The 8,094-nt window shown below is 38.1% G+C and overlaps 1 protein-coding gene across 1 annotated transcript in view; it reads right to left on the reverse strand.

Annotated features, from left to right (window-relative positions):
* Elp4 (elongator acetyltransferase complex subunit 4) overlaps nt 1-8,094 on the reverse strand; it is a 204,556-nt gene that overhangs the window by 144,580 nt on the left and 51,882 nt on the right. The window lies entirely within an intron of this gene.

The raw sequence follows: 8,094 nt of genomic DNA on the forward strand, positions 1-8,094 counted from the left end.
AAACAAAACAAAACAAAACAAAACAAAACAAAACAAAACAAAACAAACAAGAAAAGAGATCAGCAAAATTCTTTCAAAGAAGAAACCTACAAGGGAAGCAGCCACGGGCATCTAGCCACACACACTGGGTCCATACTAGGTATGGGAAAAGTGATATCTGACAAGAAAGGACTATCCTTCTTTCCGACAGGGTGCTGTAAGAAACATAGCCAGAGAAAAGCTAAGTGACAGGTGAGTGACCACAAGCTGTGCACACCTGAGCAGATAGACAGGTAGGATGGTGCTGGCCACAGACACTGGTGAAGTGCTGTATGGCAGCCCAATGCAGAGAATCTCCACAACTACCCTGGGAACTGGGTAACTGCTACAGAATCCCGAGTGTTACTCCAAAGATCCTCTGAGGAGTGAATACACACTAAGCTGCCTAGTTTCCATTCTTGAGACTATATGCCTTCTCTCTACCTTGCAGAGGTAAGTATGAAACCAAATGTTAGTATTGGGGAAAGCATTTATGTGTGTGTGTGTCTGTGTCTGTCTGTCTGTCTAGAAGAAATACTGGCAGATAATATATTTTCTATTTAACTAATTTTAAAAAAAATTTATTTCAGTGGTTCAGTCATTTGGTTTTAGCTCATTTCTTGACTAACAAGCATTTGTGACTGTGCAGTGTGTGCACCTGGTCTGTAATTCATACTTCCCTTTGTAATTCGTATTTGCTCTCCTTTCCTCTTTCCCATCTCATTTCACTCCTTAATACCCTCATATCTAACAACCTATTATAAGCTATGCTTTCCCCATGCCACCTGCAGTGTCTCTGTCTGAACCTTAGCAGGGACATAACTGAAGTACCCACTATCTGTTACTATAGACTAACATCAAGTAATTCTTGGTTCAAATAGTCAGTTTTTGTCCTAAATAGTAGTTGGAACATAAACTCATATAAAGATCAACGCACCAAGAAAATTCACATAAAACAGAAAAAAACCTGGAGGACATAATCTTTCCAAAAGATGTACAAAACACACCAACAAGACATATAATGAGAAAACAATAAACTTCTAGAAGCTCCTATTTCTCCGGCATATGAAATGAAAGGCACGAGATGGCTCAAGTATCAGAAAAGGATTTCAGAATTCCACTTTCAAAAGGAGTCAAAGATCCATAAAGGAGTCAAACGAGCAGATGATGAAAGCAGAGAACGGAAATAAGCTGAGAGCTGGGGTAACAGTATTAGTAAAGTAGATAAAAAGATCAGCATAGCGAAGAGAAATTTAAATAAAAACCAGAAAAACATTAGAAAGAAAATGTAGACTCTGAAATCAACCAAATGGAAATGCTGAAAATACATGGTAAAAAACAACTTAAAAATGCAGTAGAAAGCAAACATATCAAATAATACAATATCTCTCATCAGCAACCCTAAAATATAAAGAAAGCATGGACTGCTATATTTCAAGTCTTGAAAATAAAGACTTCCATCCAACAAAGCTATTTCTAAAAGTTGACTTGGGAATTTCAAGATGGGCATAAATGAAGGCAGTTTATGAACATTAAGCTATCAGTACAGACGGAACTTAATGAAAAACAATCTATGGGGGAGGAAGGAAGACAGTCTAATTATGAGATCACTTGAAAGAATAAATTTCAGGAGAGAAAAATGAACAAAAGAGAAGTAGGAAAAAAATCAATAATGTCCAACACCAAAAATAAAAAATAAAATAAAAAGGAAAAAGCATATTGTAGTAGTTTGAGTGAAAAGTGGCCACACAGACTCACATAGTAAAACTAGCAAAACTTAAATACCAATAGGAAAAATGGAGCACACACACACACACACACGATAAAAAGCAAATAATTCAACTAACCAGCAAAACCAATAAATTGTAAGGATTATAAAGCCTGTCTCAATAATAATATTCACTTAAAAACGTCTAATAATTAGAAATGCAGATCTAATTGTATTAAAAAACAAGATCCTACTATCAGTTCTGTTAAAAAACATACTTCAGGGCTGGAAAGATGGCTCACTCAGCCGTTAAAGGCTAGGCTCACAACCAAAAAAAAAAAAAAAGAAAAAAAAAAAAGAAACACACTTCACTGGTAAAGAACTACAGTAATAAGTTGGAATCAACATATCCAATGAGTAGAACCTGAAAGCATGCTGGTAAGCTGTTCTATTATGTGATAAAGTAGAAATTAGTGAGATGATGATGGTGGCCATATTGGCGCTGTGGAGATGGCTCAGCAGTTAAGAGCACTGGTTGCTTTTCCAGGGGGCCCAGGTTCAGCTCACAGAAACAACATGGCAGCTCAAACCCTTCTGCAACTCCAGTGCAAGAGGAGTCTAAAGCCCTCTTCTAGCCTTGGTGGCACCAGCAATGCATGTGACATACAGGCATACATAGAGGCAAAACACCCATTCATATAAAAATTAAAACAAAAACTTTAAAGGCCACATTAGTACAAAGAACAATTCATCAAGAAGATACAATTTTAAGTACATATGCAGCATATATTGCTTCTCTAAATTTCATAAAACAAATATTAATTGGTAACTAATTGGTATAAAAGATTAAATAGATCCAACAGAACATCAGTAAATGACTTTAGTTCCCCCACTTTCTGAGCGGTCACATCTCCAACCATAAACAGGAAGCAATGTTCAGTGTCCTTAGTCATCAGGGAAATGCAAATCAAAACAACTCTGAGATTCCATCTCACACCAGTAAGAATGGCTAAGATTAAGAACTCAGGTGATAGTAGACGCTGGCGAGGGTGTGGAGAAAGAGGAACACTCCTCCATTGTTGGTGGGACTGCAAGATGGTGCAACCACTTTGGAAATCAGTGTGGCAGTTCCTCAGAAAATTGGACATAGCATTACCTGAGGATCCAGCTATACCACTCCTAGGCATATACCCAGAAGATGCTCGAACATATAACAAGGACATATGCTCAACTATGTTCATAGCAGCCTTATTTATAATAGCCAGGAGCTGGAAAGAACCCAGATGTCCTTCAACTGAGGAATGGATTCAAAAAATGTGGTATATTTACACAATGGAGTATTACTCAGCTATTAAAAACAATGAATTTGAGAGGTTTCTAGGTAAATGGATGGAACTAGAAATTATCATCCTGAGTGAAGTAAGCCAATCACAAAAGAACACACATGGTATTCACTCACTGATTATTGGATATTAGCCCAGAACCTTGAAATGCCCAAGATGCAACTCACAGGCCACATGAAGCTCATAAAAAAGGAAGACCAAGTGGGGGTGATTCAGTTCTTAGAAGGAGCAACAAAATACTCAAGGGAGCAAATATGGAGACAAAGTGAGGGACAGAAACTGAAGGAGGGGCCATTTGAAGACCTTTCCACCTGAGTATCCATCCCATGTGCAGTCACCAAAGGTAGATGCTGATGTGGAAGTCAGGAAGTGCATGCCGATAAGGGCCTGATATGGATGTCTCCTCAGAGGCCTTCAAGAGTCTGACATATTCAGAGGCAGATGCTCACAACTAGCCATTGAATTGATCATGAGGTTCTCAATGGAGGAGTTAGAGTGAGGACTGAAGGAGCTGAAAGGGTTTGTGGCACCATGAGGAGAGCAACAATACCAACCAACCACAGCTCCCAGGGTCCTACCCACCAGCCTGGGAGCACTTATGGAGGGATCCAGGGCTTCAGCTGAATATGTAAGAGTGGAGGGCCCTGCCGGGCACAGGTGGAAGATGAGATCCTTGACCTCATGAAGGCTGGACGCCCCAGGGGGTGGGAATTTTGAGGGTGGGGAAGTGGGAGTGGGGGGGGTAGGTGGGGGTTACATCCACGGAGAAGAAGGAGGAGGGGTAAGGGGATGGGGGGGTTCTCGGGTGGGTGGGGGATGGGGTAAGGGGATAACATATGAAATGTAAATAAAATATCCAATAAAAAAAATTTCAATATAAAAAAAAAAAAGAAGGGGACAAGGCTGTAAACTAGCAAAGACTCACTCCACATGATGTACTTCTTCCATGAAGACTCCGTCTCCTAGAGCTTCCATCGCCTTCCCAAACAGTGCCACTTGTGGCAGAGCGCTGGGTGTGAATATGTGAACCTGTGAGAGGCCTTTCAAATTCAAGCTACATCAGTTTGCTTTCATCTGATTCTAAGATTGATGCAACTGGCCTCTTGTTTCTTCAATGACCAAGTCTTACTTGCTTTTTAAAAGTATATGTGGTTTCTGTTATTTCTGGTTTGTTTTTTTCTTCAATGATTTCTTGTTTGTTTTTTTTCTACAATGGTCTACTAAGATATATAAAATTAATTCAGTTCTTTTCCATTTATTAAGATTTGCTTTGTAGCCTAGATTGGGGTTCTTTTTAGAAAAGGTTCCTTGAACTACTAATCAAAATGTCCTATATTATCCATTTCTTTAGGACATATATAACCACAGAAACTGGGAAAATAAAAAGGAATCATGGGGTGGAGGCAACTGAAAAAGAATCGCAGAGTCTAAGTGATTTAAAAGGGAAAAAGGGAAAAGTTGAGGTGGGCTGTTTTAATTAGGAAGGGGAGAGTGTTGTCAATACAGAAGGAGAGGGATAGAGGAGGGCAAATAACAATATGGCAAAGAATGGCAAAGTCATAAGGAATCAGTATTATCCATTTACCTAAAATTAATATAATACATACAATTCTACATGCATACATGTACATTTTTAGTTTAAATAAAGATTTTTCAATCCCACCTGGCTGACAATGCTCCTCCCAAGAGCAACATACAGACTATCAAACAACAATCCCAATTCTAGGCATAAGAAACACCTTTGTGAATTCTTGGTCAAGGGAGTCTAAGGGACTCCCCAAACATTACAGGCTATTGTTGGAGCCTTTGCTTGCCTTATATTACAAAGGTTGAAGATAACTCCCTATTGCTGAAGACATCATGTACTTTTGATACAGGTCCCAGATGATCTATACTGGATATGATTTGAAAGCCCTCTCCCTGAGGACTGGGTTTCTTAGTACTACAAGTTAGAATGCAAGCTCAAATGAAGTGAAGCACCCAACAGTTCTATCCAGCTATGAGGCTTATGAAGCTTAACGATGACTAGGATGGCAAAATATCTCTAAGGGTACAATAGTGGCACACTTCTTGGTGGTAACCAACAGGTCTCTAATGGGTTTGAGGCCCACTAACAAGAGAGAAATCATGCCTGGTACTGGGAACCTAGCCAGGCACTGCAGGTAGTGAAGAATCTGTAATAGCTACACAACTAAATCAGTATAATTCTTAACTTGATTCTAAATCTAATTGTATGTCCACAGACAAGTATAGCTCTTACCACTTATCAAGGAAACATCTCTTTGCAACAGAGACCATTAAAAATATCTAGAAATGAGAGTATATATAATTAAAAAGTTTCTATACAGAAAAGGAAACAGTAAAGAGACTGCCTACTTTAATGGTTAACAGTTTTTACCCATTATGTTTCCAAGAAGAAGTTAATATTCAGAATCTATAACGAACTCCAAAAGTTAAAACACAGCAAACAAACAAGAAACAAACCCCAGAAACTTCAAATCAATAAGTGACCTAATAAACTTAACAGACAACGCACACGACACTCTTTAGTGCTGAGTTCAAGTGTTAGCCCTCCATTTCCTCCAGGGTTCAACCTGTCAGCTATTACATTTCCTAAGCAGAAAGGCTGCATTTGTCCTAGATTCTCAATCACATCTACACTAGGCTGTACATGTGATAAATTTCTGAATATACCCGTTTCCTTTATTAGTTTTTAATATAAAAATTTTACATTTCAGATACACTATGATACACATTATTTGTTGTTTAAAATGGACATTTAGATTATTTTCATTATTTCACTATTCAAACTGTGCAAATAGCTCTTACATATTCTATAGCTGAGTAAATATATCCATTGAAGTGAATTTTGAAGAGTATTACAAAAGTATACTCTACAGAAGCTATATTTAAATTTTCTTTTTAAAACCCTGTGTTAAGAATGTGTGTGTTAAGTTTGGGCACACATATGTCAAAACATATTTGTGGATCCTAGCGGTGAAGTATGTGAAGTGGGTTCTCTCCTTTTACCTTTCTATGGGTTCTGCACAGGTTGTCAGGCTGATACAGCAAGTGCTTTACCTGATGACTCAGCTTACCATCTTTCTACGTCTTGTATTTCTATCAGCAAAGGAGGAGAGAACACCATGATGCCTATCACTGAACAGTGATGGGACAGTATCAGAATTCTAAACTACATTTCTCTTATTATAACTAAAACCAGACATCTGTTTTGTATGTTTAAGAGGCACAAAATTTTTCTTTTCATATTATTATGACTTATAATAGGAAAATTATAAATCAGCATGTAAAAGGAAAATTAGTCCTTATTTAATATATGAGTACAATATACACTCTTTTATTGAGTATTATATACTCTTTAATTTGTTCATAGTTGTCTAAATCAAAGTTTTAAATCATGTTATTCCGATAAAATATATATGTAAAAGAACAATTTACCATTACTTAATGTGCATGTTTTGGTACACAGTTGATGGGTGATTACTTGATACTTGCTGACTGACTGAGTAAATTTATTATTAACTATTAATAACTACATTGATGATTATTTACTAGGTAACCATTAATATAGGTGATGGACATACACAAGAAAACAAAAGAGGCCCTCTATCTTCACAAAGAAGTCTCATCTGATAGAGAAGGTATCTTAACAATCAATTATAAAATACTGTGAACATATGAAGTACTGTATTACTTTCCTCATTGCTGTGACCAGATATCTGAGAAGAAATCAAATAGGCTAAGAAAAGATTGGTATAGCTCAAAGTTTCTTCAAGCAGTTAGACACGGTAGGGAAGGGATGGCAGCAGTATTATGCAGCTAGTCACATTTGCTTTCAAGGTCAGAATGGAGCAAGAAGAATGCCCATGGTCTATATATGTGCTTTTTTTTTTTTTTTTTAAGTCAAGATCCCAGCCCATGGAATGATGCAGCCATATTTAGATAGTTTTTCTCTCCTCAGTTAAATTCCTTTGGAAGACCAAGTGTGCCTCCTAGGTGATCTCTAAAACCAGTCACATTGACACTGAAAGTAACCACTATAAATCCATCTGTACTGGCTAGTTTTATATGATAAAAGTTAGAGTCATCAGAGAGGAGAATGTTCAATTGAGAAAATGCCTCCATAAGACCCAGATGTAGAGCATTTTCTTAATTAGTGAGGGACATGGGACGACCCATTGAAGGGAGTGCCACCTCTGGGATTTTGGTCCTGAGCTCTGTTAGAAAGCAGGCAGAGGAAGCCATGGGGAGCAAGCCAGTAAGCAGCACCTCTCCATGGCCTCTGCATCAGTTCCTGCCTCTAAGGTCCTGCCCTGCTTTAGTTCCTGCCCTTTACTGCTTCTGATAATGAACTCTTATATAGAACTGTGAGTGAAATAAACCCTTTCCACCTCAAGTTGCTTTGGTCATGTTGTTTCATCATAGCAATAGTGACTCTAAGACACCATCTCTTATCAGCACAACATGCAAGCACATCATTTCAAACTATAATATTTCACCTCTGGCTCTACAGTCTCTACAGTTCAGTCTCATAATGTAAAATACATTTAGCCCATCTCTAAGAGTCTGAAATATTACGGTTCTACTATTACGCAGAACTCCGATGCTCTAAAGTCTCTTCTAAAACTCTAGGGTGATCTTATTAAAATTATTCCAAGGGCTTGCTACACAGTCATCCTTGGCTACATAGCAAGTTTAGGTATGCCCTGGACTTCATAGGACACCTATCAGAAAAACAAAAACAAAAACAAAAACAAAAACAAAAACAAAAACAAATGGAAGGAAGGAGAGAAAGACAGGAGAGAATGTCTAAATTACTCTGTGCTTGCTGAACCAGTAAACTTCACATTTCGTGAAAGAAGAAGTCAGGTGGAGTGAGCTGGAAGACACTTAACCTTGTCCTCTATGAACACACACACACACACACACACACACACACACACACACACACAGAGAGAGAGAGAGAGAGAGAGAGAGAGAGAGAGAGAGAGAGAGAGAGAGAGA

This window comes from Grammomys surdaster, unplaced genomic scaffold, assembly GCF_004785775.1.
Source record: "Grammomys surdaster isolate TR1022 unplaced genomic scaffold, NIH_TR_1.0 170, whole genome shotgun sequence".
Lineage (NCBI taxonomy): Eukaryota > Metazoa > Chordata > Mammalia > Rodentia > Muridae > Grammomys > Grammomys surdaster.